The sequence below is a fragment of the Primulina huaijiensis genome, chromosome 12 (genome assembly GCF_012295235.1).
Source record: "Primulina huaijiensis isolate GDHJ02 chromosome 12, ASM1229523v2, whole genome shotgun sequence".
Lineage (NCBI taxonomy): Eukaryota > Viridiplantae > Streptophyta > Magnoliopsida > Lamiales > Gesneriaceae > Primulina > Primulina huaijiensis.
The window spans coordinates 15,785,112-15,801,557 of record NC_133317.1 but is presented as its reverse complement, the minus strand read 5'-3'; the positions used below and the strand labels follow the sequence as shown (position 1 = coordinate 15,801,557).

The following is a 16,446-nucleotide window of genomic DNA, read 5'->3' as shown; positions in this document are numbered from 1 at the left end:
CCTGGGTTCTCGTCTGGGAGGCATATCTGAATACAGTTCAATTAAAACGTAACCCATCATGCAATTAATCTAGTTTTGAAATTAATGGACCTTACAGTGTAAAAACAGCATAAGCAGTAAATCATCATGAAGTGTAAATCATGAAATCATGCAGGTGATAAAGATAAATCATTTAAAATATTTAAATCATAAAATCTTACAGACTTGAGGCTTTGAAGACTGAGCTGCAGAAGCTGGCGGTGGCACAACCCTATACAGGAACCTGGCTCTGATACCAACTGTAACGTCTCCCGTTTTAAAGTGCGGAATTATTTTTTTTTTATTTTTATTTTTTTAAATCTCGCAATTACAAAATGACATTTAAAATAATCGTATTTATTTGCCAATAAAAGTAGTGCAGTTTAAAAATAACTAACGTCATCCAAAATCAACGTAAACGTAAACATGTAGAAATCGTAAAATCATCAACATATAAAATGTGTAACTCCTCTCCAAACACATGAATCAATATGCGGAAAATAATGGTCCTCGGGTCATGTCACCGCACATCCCGCCTGCCTACTCAGTCTTCGGCACCTCCGGTCCCCTGATCAAAATGCTCACCTGCATCACACACGCCCAGTGAGTCTAAAGACTCAACACACCTGTACCAGTAATAACAAGTACATATACGTAGCACACAGCAATGAAAAATAACATAATCAACATATATTTCATGAGCTTAAAAAAAACATGAACATAAGCGTGTCGTGCAAAATCGTAACGTGTCAAAACCTATCTCATCATGTTATCATATCGTATGCGTAACCGTTACTTGTTAAAGCATGGTAATAGCATATATCATCGTATCAGCATATACGTGTTAAAATCTTAATTTGAATTCCGTTCATTAGCTGTGACTTTCGTATCATCATGTCATCATGTCAGTCGATGGATCCATCTACGTGTAACCGCGGTACCCGGCGGCGAGGATCATCAGCGACGGCATTACCCGCCCACTGAGTCCGGGCCTTACATTTCATCGTGTCATCGTGTCATCGTATTAGTCACAACTAAATCACTTCCTTCAAAACGTGTCATCATATTCATCACTTAATAAAAACATGCATATACATAATTTTTCCTTTAAACCAAGCATGCACCGTATTTATCATACTTGCGTAAAAATCGTAAATATGATGCATAAACATTTTAAAATATCATGGATCTGTGCTCAGGGCGCTGTCATGACAAAAATCTCATCCGGGTGCAAAATGACCATTTTGCCCCTAGAAACCCAAAAATTATTGTTTCGACCCTGGTCCTCTAAAATCGACCCGAATCTTACCAAACTCTTTAAAATGTCCCAAAACATTTTTAAAAGCATTCCTACACGTAAATCCGAGCCCAATTCTCCGCTTATCTAATTCGTTTTAAAACTTGGACCGGAGTCCCGGTTTGAACCCGAATCGACTCGAAACTTACCCAAACTTCCTCCAATTTTTACTATATCTTAAAAACACTTAATAGGTCCTCAAACAACGTCATTAGGCCCCCCAAACCCACGGCTGAAATTCCAGCATGCTGCTGAAGTCTCGGCCCTTCCAAAAGAATGCCCACCCTATACTCCCTTTCCAAACTTGCGTCCTAGCCTTCCACTACTGTAGCCAGCCCTTAACCACTCACACCTAGACCACCCTAGGCATCTCCTGAACCTACTGCACCCACGCCATCAGCCCCATGCAACAGGAGTGGACCACCCGATCGCTACACTCCCCCAAGACACCAAACGAACCCAACTCGATTCACAACACTTGGGGATGATTCCAGCACAGCCGAGCCCTTCCAAGCCCCGTCTCAGACCCACCATGGTCTGGTCTAAGGCTCAGCTAGGCCCCTGCTTCGCTGGTTGCACCCTGCACGCTAGAAACCCAAAGATCAAGCCAACCTATTGAAACCTTGCTCTCGGTCCCTCACCCTGCACGATCTGCCCAAGGTTCTATACCCCAAGACAATTTCTTGACACCATTTTATAGCCCTTAACAACCGACAGCAGCAGCCCTTGCTCAAAAACCAGGAAAACGTGAGAGTTGGACAAGAAAACACCATAATCAAATGGAAACCGAGAAAATTCTCATGTACAAGGCTAGATCGCGTTTTTCATGCACAGATATGATCACTAACATAATAAACGTGTATGATGCAGAAAAGAACAAGTACAAAGTGTGCCTTATGATTGGAGGAGCGGTAACAAGACAAAACCGATGGGGGCTTCTAGCTGCAAATGATGAAACCGATGGGGCCTCTAGTTGCAATTGATGAAAACGAGAGGGAGATGGTGCTTTGAATGAGTTGTCGGCTGGTACAAAGTTTAGGTTTAGGGTAAATGGTGTTTAGTAGCTTAATTATATAGCAAACAATTAGTTAATGGGCCCTAAAATTTTTAGTTAAAAGCTAGGAAGAATTTTAGGCCCAAAAAACTTAAAAGTAGGTCCATTAAATCCAAACACGCTCCCGAAAATATTTTGTGTTGAAAAGATTTTGAAAATATTAGCCAAACCCTTAAAAAGTCCCTCGGTTCGATAAAATTTGCGTACCGATAAAAATAAAATCCTACGGTTAAAAATACCCAGAAAATTTTCATTTTTGAAATATACACTTAAAAACACCTTATTTAATTAATAAAAATTAATCATGTAATTAAATTAATTTTTCTGAAAATTCTCCGGTCTCCGTTCTTCGTTCGAGCGTGAAATGCACTTAGAAACCCTAATACATGACCTATTAAAATTTCAGGAATTAAATCCTATCATGCATGAATTATGCATAAATTGCATATAAATAATTAAACATATAATCGAAAATAAAAATACTAGATTGCATGCACTTAGGTTACGCGAATTAAATTCCTGGACCTTACATGATATTATTAAAGTGGGCCTGGTTTATGGTCAGTTCCCACCCCCATGAGATGTATCATTTATGTGCCATGGCTATTTAAATGTAATTATTAGAAATAGTGGGAGATCAAGACTGGAAGATGGTGGACCCGATGCACAAGATGAAGACATGTAATGTGGGGACTCGGACGCTAATCACTTCTTAATCATCATTAGGATCAATTTACTAATCCAGTAATTAGGGTCATAAATTTTTTTCTTTAATTGCGGAACGTAATGGAAGCAAACTCCTATACATATCAGTATGAGAGTATAAATCTGATACAACATACAAACATCTCAAACTAAGGTTCAACTACTAATGTCAAGTGTCAAAACCCTATATACATCAAAGTCCGAAGTCTCCACTCTAATCACGATCTCTCCTCATTTCCTAGACCCTGATCCTGTCCCACCTGTTGTCATGTACACATACAAACAAGACAATAGCCGGATAACTCCGGTGAGAATATAATCTCAGTATAAATCAACGAACATGCGATGATATAATCAATATAAAAGCATGCAGTAAATATCAGAAATAAATGTCAAATCTGAAACATGAATCCATATAAAACTGTAAATAAACTCGTGACTCCACGTCTCAGACTAGACTCAATCCTAGACTAGGGATCCCGGTTTCCAGATGATGGCATTACATATCGAATATCCGTGATAGAAGAAACTCCAATTCTAATCAACATCGATATAACCAAACATCCAGTGTCTTGACCTATCCGTCACAGACCTTAGCACTTTCGCTANTAGTCTCGGTCTGAAGCAATATAAGTTCTGACCTCAAGACTGTCTCTGTAAATCTGAAACGACATATCGAGAATCATAATATCAATATTCCATTCTCAATTCAATACAGAATCTGATCAGCCTGAATTTAATTCAAATCAACGGCATAACGGCACAATCTCAATATCCTCGTCAACACAATATCACCAGATATAAATTACAAATCATAACCCATATCTGATACAATCCATAATCAATCAATAATCCAAATCTGTCTGATTTTCAATCGATATAATCAGAAAATCATAACAATTCCATAATAAATCCGTTCTTCGGTCTGACTTCGATTCTACGATGTCTAACATGTCAAGAACATCATATATGAATTGTATCAAATTCCTACCACATCATATTTTCAAATGATATCAGAAATCAATAAAACTTACGTCCAGTAGTAGCTGTCGATACGAGGATCGCTGCACCGTGTCCGGATTTAAATTCTGATAACCGGTTCTCGTACAATAAAATTTCTAAAGAAAAGAAAGCTTAAAGATTCTCTGGAGGAATTCTCGATCTTCGTTGCTGAAATTCTGAATTCAATTGACAATTTACCTAATATATATATATCTCAAATGCATGTGTGACAAGTGTCCCCTCAAATTTCCATATTTGCACTTTAGTCCCTCAACTTTTCTCTATTTGCAAATCGGCCCTCGCTCAATCTTTTAATTCAATTTCAATCCTAATTAATTACAAAAACGGTGGAATCTAATTCATCATTCCAAAATTCGTAAATTAAATAATCTCGGATTAAAGTGATATAATCTCGGGCCTTACATGTAAAATATTGGAAGCTCTTGTAATACTTGCATTTGCATCCCTGCATTCACCTAGGTTTTGGACCTGGATCCATGTCTGGCTCACATGGATCTAATAGTTTTGACGATCGATCATCCTTATTTATTTATTGTTGAATGTTATATTATGATATATGCGATATATAGTAGTATGTATGTATGTATATTATTAAATAATATAGTTGCATGAATCCGGCAAGCATACAAACATGACACGAGTTTTTATAAAATAAAATGATGAGACAATTTTAAAATTAAAATCCCTCATTTTGAATATGATTCAAAATTTATATCAAACCGTAAAAGTAAAAATTAAAAGAGTTTAATTTTTTCTTGCCTCCCATCAACCGTGGTAGCATGTTGATCGCTACCCGCGGGCAGTGTCTGGCTCATATTATTGGGGAGGCCTGGACGCCGGAAAGCTGTGACTTCCACTAGACATATGATGTGAATTGAGTGGAACTCCCATGACTTCAGCTCATATTATTGGGGGAACTCATGACGACCGTCTACTACAATTCAATATTGATGGGTCGGTTTGACACGCGAAAATAAACGGCGTCATATTATTGGGTCCTTATTAAACGTGAGTCAAAACACGCGGAGGTTGCATAGAGATGCAATTGGACTCTACCTTTTAGAAATTATAATTGGCTGATATTATTCGAGATTATAATTGGCTAATTGGATTCTACGTGCCCACTAAAGAAATACGATTTCTCTTTTTCATCAGAGGGTGGTGGAAATGTCAAGATAGTGAGAGGAAAATTTATAAAATAAAATCCATATTTTATATCTTAAAATTATTTTAAAATAATCAGCAACAATTATTCTGTTTCCATATCAGTATATTTTCGATTTCGTCACGTAATACATTTTTGTTATTAACAAGATAACCGAACCAAACTTTCAAGACTGGTTGAGAAATTGTTCTGAATTCGGAGAAAATGCATACACACTAATGTCAGTCCTGTTGAACTGACAAAGCAGGCAAGATGGTAGGACCATAGTATGCAAGCTAAAGTGTAACATGCTCGCTTTTATGTCAAATGAACTGTAGTGACAGTTTGAGGAAATGTTGAATGCTGTTGACATTCGAATGCATTTGCAAGAGTTGCATGGTGCATGAAACTCATATAATGATGCACACCACTTTCAAGGAGCTCATGGCTACACATATGCAAGATGGGGCTTTGGCCCATGAGCGTGGTGTACGTATAACTAGTCTTATTGAGAATGTGGTGGGCCTGGAATATGTGATTCCTAACGAGTTACTAGATAACATCAATTTGTTGTTTCTCTCTTCCTTATTTGACGGGGTTATGGTGAACTTCAATTTGAATAAGATGGATGATAGCCTTGAAGAGTTAGTCAATACGCTTATGACTTATGAGATCACCATACAAGAAAAAATGTTGTTTTTCTAATGGGCCTCTCGTCAGACGAAAAATGACCCACAAAGTAAGGGAAAGAAATGTTCTGTCCCTCAGAAGAAAAACAAACCCAATAAGAGGCAAACTCTGAAGGACACTTAAAGGGCCTACAAAGCTCGATAAGTCACTGCAAGAAGTCTTGACATGAGAAATTATATACGTGAGAAATGTTCTGAAAATGATAAGTGAATGTCCAAGTAAACAGGATTTCAACAACAAACAAAAGAAAGTTAGATGATCCAAATCCCACACAAATATGGCACGCTAGACTAGGTCATATTTCCCAAAGAAGGATGCACAAGCTAGTGGGAGAAGGCATGTTTGACCTGTCAAACTTAAATTCTCTACCAACTTGTGAGTCCTGTCTAAAAGAAAAAATGACTAAAACTCCATTCAGTGGAAACGTGGAATGTGCACATGGTCTACTGGATTTAATCCACACGGACGTTTGTGGCCCGTTAAGTGTTAGCACAATATTTGGGCAATCCTACTTCATTACCTTTACTGATGACCATTCGAGGTATGTGTATGTTTATTGAAACACAAATCTGAAACATTTGAAAAGTTCAAAGAATTCAGATCTGAAGTAGAAAATCAGCTAGAAAGGAGTATTAAGACACTTCGATCTGATCGAGGGAGAAAATACTTGAATGCTAATTTTTTTTTGTTATCTAAAAGAGAATGAGATTCTCTCACAGTGGACTCTACCAGCAACACCACAATTGAATGGTGTTTCTGAACGTCGTAATCGAACTTTGATGGACATAATTCGATCCATGATGGGATTCACTGAATTGCCTACAACGTTTTGGGGTTTTGCGCTTGATATGCGGCAATGTTGTTGAACAATGTCCATACTAAAGCAGTGGATAAAACACCATATGAGATATGGATGGGAAAACCTCCCAAATATTCTTACATGAGAATATGGGGATGTCCTGCTTACGTGAAGCAGACAGTGAGAGACAAATTGGATAGTAGATCCACTTTGTGCTACTTTGTAGGATATCCAAAGAGTTCTGTTGGATATTATTTCTATCATCCCAATGAAGCAAAGGTGTTTCTTTCAAGAAATACCACCTTTTTGGAAAAGGAATTTCTATTAGTTAGAAAAGGCAAGATGATAGAACTTGAAGAAATTCAAGATACTCCCTCAACTATAGAAGTTGAATCCATTTCCCCAACAACCAGTAGTTGAAGTACACGTTCCTAGAAGGTATGATAGGGTTATCAGACCGCCTGCAAGATACACGCTTCTTCATGAACAAGGCCATGATGAGCCTTGTGTCAGATATCAATATATGGTCTCAAGCAGACGTCAAGGAGTTGGAACCTCAGATTTGATAGCACTATCAAAGAGTTTGGTTTTGTTAAGAATCCTGAGGAACCATGCGTGTACAAGAAAGTTAGTGGGAGTGCAGTGACATTCCTAGTATTTTATGTTGATGACATTCTACTCATTGGAAATGATGTAGGATTAATGCAATCAACTAAAGTATGGTTAGCAATTAAATTCTCCATGAAATACATGGGTGAAGCATCCTATGTATTGGGAATACAAATATATAGAGATAGATCAAAAAGGATATTGGGGCTCACCCAAGCCACTTATATCGATACCATTCTGAAGCGATTCTCTATGGAAGAGACCAAGAGAGGATACTTACCAATGTGTCATTGTATTACTCTATCTAAAGCTATATGTCCCAAAACTGATGAAGAGATAGAGATGATGACACGTATTCCATATGCGTCAGCAATTGATAGTATCATGTATGGTATGATATAGACACGTCCTGATGTTGCTTACGCTCTGAGTGTTGCAAGCAGATATCAGGCGAACCTTGGTCTAATGTATTGGAAGGCCGTGAAAGATATTCTTAAGTACTTAAGAAGGACTAAGAACTTGTTCATGGTCTATGGGGTTGGAGAATTGAAATTAGAAGGCTACACTGATTCTAGCTTTCAATGTGACGTAGATGATTCGAAATCGACCTCTGGTTTTGTATTCATGCTAAATGGTGCGGCCGTCTCTTGGAAAGGTTCCAAGCAAGACACCGTTGCGGATTCTACCACTGAAGCTGAATACATTGATGCAGCCAAAGAGGCAGTTTGGATGAGGAATTTTTGTCCAAGAGTTGGACATTATTCCTAATAGAGTTGATCCAGTCCCGGTGTACTGTGACAACACTGGTGCCGTTGCGCAAGCAAAGGAACCAAGGTCTCATCAAAGATCCAAACATATACTGAGGAAGTTCCACATCATCCAGGAAATTGTGGGAAGAGGAGATATATCAGTCGAAAAATTCTCCTCTGCAGATAATGTTGCTGATCCACTTACAAAGCCCTTGCCAGGACCATTGTTTGAAAAGCATCGCGAAGCAATGAGATTAAATTTTATGGGTAGTTGGCTCTAGGGCAAGTGGGAGATTGTTAGAGTAGATGCCCTGTAAGCCAACTGTTGGCTGGGGAATTTATTGACTCAATTGTAATAAACAATCTTTATTTTAATATAATTTACCTTTTAATGGTTTCGTTATACTTTATCTGTATACCCATGCAAGCAGCATAGATAAAGTCCTTGATTATGCTTTAATACAAATGAATCGTAATTTGATGTTGAAACTCATTTGTAAACACTGCATATTCTAAATTCGTTCCTAGTCGATTCAGCCGCCTAAAACAGGGATAAAGGTCGCTTGAGCTCGAGACTAGCATCTGTGATGTTGTGTACTGCGTTTCTTGGTAAGGGCATAGAGATGTCAAAACATGCAGATGGGTAGTCATATGATGATTATACCGAACAACCCTCCCTCGGACTTTCCAAGTGGTTATCATTCATCGAGAGGATAAGTCCGTGGTTATGATTGTACACCATTAGTCCTTACGACCCGNAATAGTGCGTGGAATCTCTGGCCAGAGTATGAAATGTACGTTGGAGAAGGAGTTCTCCAATAGTACATGCGATGCCACTATTATATGTGTCACATAGTTATCGAATTGATATGCAACCCTCGATGAACCAATGGTTGCAGATTCGATCGGGATATATGATATGAAGGGACCGTACTGTACGCTAATCATAATCGACTGGTTCTTGCATGCACTATCAGTGATACCTAGGGGATCATGAGACGATGCTACTAGACGCTCTTACCATGATCCGATGGGTGCAATCAGAAATGAGTTCTAACATTCTTGATCAAGGTGTTGATGAAAAGAATGGGGCTAACTAGGGTAAGCCCGAATAAAAGAAATTGTCCTGAATCACAAAGAGTTGTGAACCCACGGCTAGCTGTATCCCTGAACCATTGAGGGTCACACAAGTACTGGATTATCTTGTTCCCGTTGAGATAATAAATTCAATGAGTTGAATTTATAATAAATAAGTTTGATATGATCAATCGATAAGATTATAAATAAAGTTTATAAAAGCTTATAGAAATTTGGAGAGCATGACTGTTAAGACAGTCAAAGAAAGTGCACATGCCTTATTTAGACATTGGTGATCTCGAAATTAAAGTGTGCATCATAATAACAAACAAGTTGAAATTGTCACATCGATGATATTGGATCGTCGATCGGGATTATGATGAGATTAATATAATGGGAGCATGGATCACGGTCTTGTAAGAGTATAAGCCCATCATGCAAATTTATAAAAGTTCAAATGGACTTTAATAATTAATTATATTTTAATTGAGTTAAAATATAGCCCATTAAGTTTTTATTAAATATGATATTGATTTATGTAATATGAATATATTCATGATACCGTAATTTAAAATCTTGCACACAAAGTAAAGAATTGTGATGCATGACATTCTCAGAATATATGCATTAATCGAGCCTTAATTAACTTGATTAATTGGATAAATTAAGTAAATTATGGATTAGAATAAAATAATGATTTTGATTATTATTTTAATAAAAGGGCATCCGAAAGTTTCAAAGATAAATTGGGATGAATTTTTAGAATATTTAATTACCTTGATTAATTAGATTAATTAAGAAAATCAAAGATTAGAAAAATGATAATAAGGAATATTTTTCTTATTTTAGCAAATCATCCGAAAATCTTTTAGGAGAGAATTCAACAAATCTTTCGGCTCTTCCCAAGGGAAAACGTGCTGCTCTCAAAGTTTTGTTTCTTGTTGCAAGAAATTAATTTCTTCTTCCGTGTTCTATCTCTACGCAAAAATATCTTCTAATTTTCTAGTGCAGTTAGAAGAGGAACAAATATTCCAGTCGTGGACCGGATTAAGAGTTTTGAAGAAAGTTCGTAGGGATATACAACAAGAGCTACGTCCGCTTATACCGAAGTAGTTGGAGCCAAGTGAAAATTTCACTAAAGGTAAAAGTTTTAAACATCCTATGAATGTTTTGATTTTGAAAACCATACGAACGCCCAATCAAATATATTTTGATTGTCAAAATAAAATAAAAATAATTTAAAACTTCCGCTGCGTTTGGGCATGTAGAAAACCGAGATCCAACAAATAGTTGTCCTCCAATAAATTGTAGACATTATACATATTAAAAAATAATTAATTTTGATTATTTGATCGTATCAAATCTTATAGATGTGCATTCGACATAGCAAAGTTAACAAGCATTCCCTATTTAAAAAAAACGAAAAAGCTTATTTGTAAAATTAAATGTATTTTAAAAATGGGCCTACAAATTAGATAAATGTGTTTTTGATTGTTTTTAAAATTGGTTAAATATGCTTGATTTTTTTATTATTTTATATATATATATGAAGGATCGATTAGTCTACTGTTATTTTTTAAAAGCTTTTATATCTTTCTATTTTTTTACAGCAGAATATGATGCAACCTAATCTAACATATAACATGAAAGGATCTTGAATTTTAGATAAAAAGCCCGTATTTAACTAATTGGAAGTGAGTTAGAATGTCAAAAAATAATAGAGAAAAGCTAAAAAAAATCTATTTTAAAGATAATATATACAGAATATTTGTCGTTTTATCAAAAATTATAACTGATGGTATATTGTAATTCAAATATTTTAAAACTCACAAAATCCAAATATCATAGTTTGATCGCTCTCCTAGATGGACAATTATTTCATTATATGTCAACAATTTCTCTTACAATAATTGCACTCATTGTAATCAATATATTCAAACATGTCACCTTGACTTTGATACCAACTATACGATCAATTGTTTGTTGATTAACCAAAAGTTATATCTTATGGTAACGATGCAGCTACCATCTTTTAAATAGTNTAATATTTGACAATAGTTGAATAGCAGTTAGAAATATAAATTATATGCTGATTCGACCTCAGCATTTAATAATAAAGAATTCAAAAGTTTATTTCACTTCATACGGTCGGAACATGTTGCTTAATTTCATTGAATTCTTTCGACACTTGTATATTAAGAACAAACACGATATGGGTCATGTTCTGTCTACTTTTTTATTTAATAAAATAAAATTGGGTCAAAGAGTTGAACCCAATTATAATGGTTTTGTGTGTGTGTGTTTTTATTTTTATGTTTTATTTTTTTCGCAAATATTGCAAAATTTTGGTAAATAAATTTGGACCTTAAAACAACAACAACAACAAAAATAATAATAATATATTATGTAAGGAAGCAAAAAAAGATTAACCGAGGTTATAAGTTTGAAATTATCTAAATAAAATGAAATAGAAAAGGTGTATAAGGATAAAGATTGATGAAAGAGCATATTAGTGTTATAAAAATATGAAATAATTAAGTGGATATAATGTTGCAAGAAATCACATCAAATGTTGAACGAGTAGCGTGATTATTAACTTTTGATGGGTAAATATCACTCTCCTAATAACAGGGACGGAGCCAGGATTCAAAATTACTTAGGATTGATTCTGTCCCATGCTGTATTTAATAAAATAAATAATTAACTAAAAAATTTAAAATAAAAAATATATAAACATTGACTTGATGAAAACATAGAAAAAGAGTATTTAATATTTAATATCTTCAAAAACACGGAGCTAAAACACTACTGAAGTTGTGATATTCGATTCTTCTTAGAATAAAACTCATTAATTATTAAATCGTTATCAATTTTTTTCAACCAAATCTCGTTCGATGTAGATTACCATAGAATCTCCGAAAAACTTTGCTTTCATCTTGTTACGAAGAGCTGTTTTAACAAGTTTCATTGCTGAAAATACTCGTTCTGTTATTACTGTCGAAACGGGGAGAGTTAAAACAAGACCAATCAACATGTCAATTAAATAAATATATCAGATTCGATAAATAAGTAAACGACGTATATACAAATATATAAATCACATGTCAATCAAATCGTAGGTTCCTGACTTATTTGTCTCAATTAATCTTTGACATAATTCAGAAATAGTTGATAAATTGTGAAATCTTTCATGGCCAGCAACATCAAGTTTATAGTGATCCAATTGCATTCTTAAGTGATGCAAATCTTGTGAATCGAAATCAAGATAATAGAATTTCTCAGCAAGCCGATAGATATGATCAACATTAAGAAGCTTAAAGTTTTCTTTAGGTTCCAAAGCACAACTAAGTTTAAGAAGTTCAACTGCATCATCATTGAATCTATTATTAAGCTCTTCAACTTGAAAATCTATTGCAGTTGTAAATACATCAAATCGATAGTGATGCTCAACTGTGATTGAATCAATATGTTGACCAGAACGACCTGTACCAGATTTATAACGAGATTCCATGTGAGGTATCTCAATGTCATACTTGGCACAAACTTCTTTCACATGACTAAGTAGGAGATCAAATCCTTCTTCTCTCAAAGTACGAAGCAAATTTTTAGTCGTTGAAACATAATTCATTGCACTTAAAATATCTAGAGATTTTTCTTGCAATGCTCGACAAAGCAGATTTGTTATCCCCATTATCTTATGCATCAAGTGTAATATGAATATGAAATCAAAAGACTTCATCGCAATTAATGCACCACTAGCTTCACCAAGAATAGAATTAGAAGCTCCATCATTCACTATATTTTCTAACACGGTAATCACAGAGCTATACATATCAATCATGCTACAAAGTGAGTCGAAATTAGAACTCCAATGAGTCTTTCCAGGTCGTAATAAATTTCCAATTTGATTACATCCTCTACCTTTATCACGTTCACTAGTTGCTACCATATGCGCAACTTCAATTCTTTGAGCAGAATGTAACTCACCGTGCCGTTTAGGAGATGCATTTATGAGATTACAAATGAAATTCAATTTTGAAAAGAATATAATAACCAAATGGATACCTCTTTTTCAGCAGCTGTAGTTAATGCTAGTTGAAGCCGATGAGCAAAACAATGTACATAATATGCACACGAGCAATCTTTCAAGAAAAGAGCCTGCAATCCATTCCAAGAATCGCGCATATTGCTAGCACCATCATATCCCTGTCCACGCATGTTGTGGATATGCAAGTCATAACGACCAAGTGCCTCGGATATTTCTTTCTCAAGTGTTGCAGCAGTTGTATCTGTCACGTGTACAATGGCAAAGAATCTCTCTCCTAAAAAGCCTTCAATATCCACAAATATTAATACAATAGCCATATGCTCCTTGTTAGATGCATCTCTCGCTTCATCAACTAAAATGCAGAATTTTTCATCCCCAATTTCTTTACGAATCTTGGCTCTCACTTGGTTGGAAATGATATTCAAGACATCTTTCTGAATATCTAGTGAAGTATACTTTGCATTCTTAGGAGCTTTCTCTAATACGATGTTCCCAATACTCTTATTCATTTTTCCTATAAAATTTATCATCTCGATAAAATTTCCACGATTATTAGAAGATGGAGATTCATCATGCGCTCTAAATGCGCATGCTTGCAAAGTGAGCCATCGAATGCTTTCAATAGTTGCTGTAAGCCGCAATCTGTTCTTCTGTTTTTCTTCTGAAGAATGTGCATTTATAACTTTGTCAATCTGACGAGGTATATTCATCAAATTATCAAGATATTTTACAGCATTGTTATGTGGTGAAGTATTGCATCTTATATGCATAAAAAATGCGCATTTATCGCCATCATTAACTCGCTTCCAATATTTGAATCCATCAATTGTAAATGCAGGATTACGAGGATGCTTATGCTCAAACAAGAAGCACGGAAAACAAAATGCAGCATCTCTCGAAGGAGAGTACTCTAACCAAGTAAATTTTTTGAACCGGTGACTTTGGAATCGTCGATTTTGACTTCCAAATTTGGTCGGTGGATACTCTTTTTTAATTGGTTGATATGGCCCCATCTTGATATAAGCTCGTCTAATTTCATCCATTTGATTAACAGGATATTTTCATATCGGAGTACGTAATGCCGGATCAGGTTCAAGAAAACTCACATCAACATCAATTCTAGGAGATTTGTTAAGTTGTTGATCACTGGGATTTGAGACATCAATATTGGATGGAGAATGGTACTGACTTGCCGATGTCTGCTCTTTTTGTTTAAAAAATGAGTCGATAGTTTTCTTTTTCTTAATTCTTGAGTTTCTTTCTCCTTGGTGCAGTCTACACCATGAAATATCACTTTAGTTTAACTTATTATGGCTAACTGAATCAAATCAACTCTACCAACACTAAATAATTGTTACTTTAATCCAATAAACCTCGAACAATTATAATTATTCCAAAACGATTCCGAAGTTAACATTTGACAATCTTAAGCAGTGTTCTAAAAAGCCCGCTTAAGCCTCGCTTAAGCGCGCTTAAGCTTGAAGCTCGGCAAAAACGCCCCGCTTCGGAGAAAGCGGAAAAAAACAAGCATAATTAAGGTGTTTAATTAAGCGTGCTTAAGTACAATTAATCGCATCTATTTATTTTTAAATTTTTTTATTTTGAAGGTATGTCTTTTTATTTTAAAATAATAAATTAGGTTTATAATTTAGATGTTTGTTTTTTAATTTTAATTATGATTAAGCGTGTCTCATAATGATTTGACAAATATTTAACATTTTTAAAGTGTTCTAGTTGCAAAAACAAATAAAGATTGTAATTTTGATATTTTTATGATTTTATAAATATGAGAATTAATGCATCAGACTTAAATTTATCATATTTATGTATTATTTTATCTATTTATTAGTTTGAGATAATTACAATTACACTAAAGATAAAAAACGCTTTTTCACGCTTAAGCCTGTGCTAATCTCGCTTAAGCTTGAAAAGCTTGGAGCTTGACATCCGCGCTTCGGGACGCTTCACGCTTTTTAGAACCTTGATCTTAAGGCATAATATATTTAAATATAAAATTTTTACAACCTTATAAGTTCGAAAATCTCATTTACATAATTCTGAATTTTTCCAAAATTCCTACAAAATTCCATAAATTCGCATTTATATTTTCTATAGCATCTAAACATCCAAAAAATAAATAATCAACACTAAAAATAGACAATCCCCAATACAAAATCTGAAAATTCGAATAATGCTCAAATAAATTCTAAAAATTTATCAATATCATCAATCGGCTCAAATATAGTACTTACAATCAAAAATTTAATATATATCAATTATCGAAATTCAAAAAAACCAAAATATCCAAAATTTGAAACACTAAAATCTGAAATTATCTTTAAAATTCGAAATCTAACTAAGAACAACAAGAACGAGCGGTAGAAAGTCTAACACTAAGATTTTCTGATTATTTTTGGTGAAAACGGCGACCGATGGACGACAGCTGATTTCAAGAAGACAAAGAAACTTCGAAAATTTGGTATTCAAAGAAATCTTATTCTGTGGGTTTTCCAAATCTACAATCGATTTTGAAAACTGACAACCGATGATGAAGTTACGGCCATTTGAAGTAATGAAAATTGTGATGGATTGAAAGAGAAGAATATAGAATTTAAAAAAGGGAGAAAATACAGATTGGGGCTAATAACAAATTTTTTAAAATAAAACATATTTATTTTTAAACAAAAAAAATTTATGTGAGGCTGGAGCCCAACCCAGCCCCATACATACCTCCGCCCCTGCCTAATAATAATAATAATTATTATAATTATTATTAAGATTGTTAGTTTTCTTTTCTTAAAAAAATATAAATATTTTATTATTAGTGTACAAAAACGTGACATCTATGACCATCTAATCGCTGGACAGTCACTCACCTCCATGATCCGGACGTTTCAGCATTAATAATCTGCCTAGACGATGACTCCTCTGGGCATCTCNGCTTATCTTTATTCTAACACTATTTATTAATAATCTGATACTTATACTAATTGTTATTGTCTCTTTGGTATGATCTTTCGTTTAAATTTAAAAACACCCTTAATTTATTTGCTTACGAATTCCTCCTACTCAGAAAAAAATATAGGATCAATCCAAAACCCCAAGAAAAAAAAGGATTACAAAGTTCAAACGTTCCGGTAACGTGCAAAGATGGCGAGAAATACGTGTCTCGGGTCGACTTTTTTCGGTTAAAATTGATCGTGTGTAGTTCATGTTGGAGGGTATACACAAAA

At 34.8% G+C, this 16,446-nt stretch overlaps 1 long non-coding RNA gene across 1 annotated transcript; it reads right to left on the bottom strand.

Moving 5' to 3' along the window:
• Nucleotides 1-11,839: 11,839 nt before the first annotated feature.
• LOC140989296 (uncharacterized) lies at nucleotides 11,840-15,948 on the bottom strand. Its single transcript, XR_012177472.1, has 3 exons — nucleotides 15,534-15,948; nucleotides 15,236-15,460; nucleotides 11,840-11,973 (listed from the first exon to the last, which is right to left on the bottom strand). It is a non-coding gene; the product is annotated as an uncharacterized lncRNA (long non-coding RNA).
• Between the last annotated feature and the right edge of the window lie 498 nt (nucleotides 15,949-16,446).